This window comes from Pteropus vampyrus, unplaced genomic scaffold (assembly GCF_000151845.1).
Source record: "Pteropus vampyrus isolate Shadow unplaced genomic scaffold, Pvam_2.0 Scaffold95, whole genome shotgun sequence".
NCBI lineage: Eukaryota > Metazoa > Chordata > Mammalia > Chiroptera > Pteropodidae > Pteropus > Pteropus vampyrus.
In genome coordinates this window covers 175,091-177,530 of record NW_011888876.1, presented here as the reverse complement: position 1 = coordinate 177,530, position 2,440 = coordinate 175,091, and positions in this window count along the sequence as shown.

Genomic DNA, 2,440 nt, shown 5'->3' with positions numbered 1-2,440 from the left:
GCCTGTTGGGATTCCGGTGGCAGGAATTCTGCAGCCAGGCCATTTGGGAAGGAGGAGGTCTGGACAGTCAGCAGATGTCAGAGCGAAACAGAAACGCTAGCTCACGCCCTGGCCAGTCAGTTTCTTGTGAGGAGGGGTGTGAGGTTTCGTAGTGGGCAGCCGGGTCAGGGGCTCGGCCTGCTTCACGTTTGAGATGCGTGTTAGGGATCTTAAATAAGATCCTTAAGGATCCAAAAGTCCCGTCTGCACGTGGGGGTTCTCGACACCTTGCAGTGTTTGCAGATCATAAATTGGATTTTGCTTAGTCATGTGACCTCAAAAGAAGTCAGACACATCTAATCTGGAAGTAAGTTTCATTTGGGGGAGAAAACGTCTGTAAATACCATTTGCTTTCCAGGTTAGATTGGAATGCAGAGGGAGTTTTCAGTATTTTTTTTTTTTTTTAACAATAATGATCACTGAAGAGTATTTATGTAAACATACAACGATTGGGGGTTCCGATCAGGGTGCTGTACGGTTGGGTTCTCTTTCTGTGATGCAGACATGTAAAATAAAGATTCTATGATGGAAATGTTTGTAATCCTAGGGAGTTACTGGCTCCTGGCTGCCGTCTTTCCTCCACCTCCCTCTCATAATTTTTTTCTTTGTGATTTTTGTTCATTAAATTAGTTAACTGCCTCCCACTGACAATAGTGACACCCACTAGAGAAGTTCCCTGGATCTTAGCAGGTCTGCGGCAGCTGCTATTGAAACTCGAACGTGACTCCCACCCCGGAGGCTGTGTTTTGGAGCAGACTGAACATCGTAGTGTATCGATGGGCGGCCTCCACTGGGGGCAGGGGTGCCTTCGGAATCAGGACCGGGGCGCTGCTGCCATTTGCGGGGAGATGACAGTGGAGACTTAGGGCAGAGCCCACCCTGGGACAGGCCGACCTTCACCCTCTTGTGACGTCAGCTGTCAGCCCTGAAGGATACCCCAGCCAGAAGTCCGAGGTATCAGGCTCAAAGTGTTTTTAGAAGTCATCCAATCTCAAACCTCGTGTTTTATTAGGAATGTTTCAAGTTGAGGTATAATTTACCTACAGTAAAATTCACCCTTTCAAAGTGTGCACTTTGGTGACTTTTGACAAATACACCTTTGGTCTGCTGCCTCTGCGGTGACAGGGACAGGACGTTTTCGTCACCCATCAGCTCCCTGGGGCCCTGCTGCACCAGAACCGCCCCGCCCACACTGCCGAGCCGCCGCTCCGCTGGCCACGGCCGGCTAGACGGCTCTTCTCGCCCGTCCCGTGAACGGCCCCTGCGGTGCGTCCTGCTCTGTGTCTGGTTTCTTCCACGCAACGTGCTGTTTTGGGGACTGACCCATCCAAAATCCTGGCTTTAAAACTACGAATATTGGGGCCTAGTGAAGGTTGTGCCCCCCACCCCCACACACACCACCCAGCCAGAGCCACAACGAGAACCCAGGTGTTCCGACTCCGACCTGAGGTGCTGGGGACCCAGCCGGGCCTGGCCCGGGCGGCCCAGCAGGGGCTCCCTCTGCTGTGGTGACCGCGATGTAGCTCACGGTCACGCTAGCGCTACCCTCACTTTGCCATACCAGAAGTTGGGAATGGCAGGGGCCTCCAGGTCCACATCGTTTGGCCTCTGTCGTCCAGTCGGTGGCCGTGCCTCACCCACAGCCTCGTTCCTGACTTCGGACGCCTTGCGTTACCAAGCGTGACTGGGAGGAAGCACGAGGCGCGGCAGGGGGCATTTTCAGAGTAGGGGGCCCAGGAACCAGGCGAGACTCACGACGTGAGGTGCCAACAACTCAGGAAGGGAGCAGCTGAGAAACGGCACAGAGAGGGCTTTGGGGACCAGCTAACCCAGTGGTTCCCAGACTTAGGCACGCCAGAGGGCCCTGGCTTTCCAGCTCCATGGGTCTCCGTGGGGCCCGAGAAGGTGCAGGGCCAGCAGGCTCCCAGGTGATGCTGTGCGAACCACTGACGTGACCGGACCGTCCCCCGCATTGACAACCCAGTCATTCAGCTGGCACCGGAGGAGCACCCACTCTCACTGCTCCTGCCGGACCACAGCCGGCAGCCAGACCGCGCCTGGTGCTGGCCCTGCCTGGTGGGGTGGCGGGGTAGCCCCGCCCGGCTGCTCCCCTTGATCAAGCCAGACTGGAGCTTCTCCAGTTAGGGGTGCTGCCGTCCAGGCCCACACCTGAAGGGCAGAGGCCAGGGCCGGGCTCCGCCTTAGGAAGGCCCGGCTGGGAGTCTGCCCGCTGCCCCCGCTGGTTCTGATGGACCAGCACAGCAGCCAAGTCGGGAGCGGGCATCCGACCCGAATATCCTTTGCCGAGAGCGGCCAACTGCCTCCCCAGCCCAGACCCTCCTCAAGTCCGCCCAGCACCCACGTGAGCGCCATCACTGTCACAGCTGCCTTCGGGTGTCCT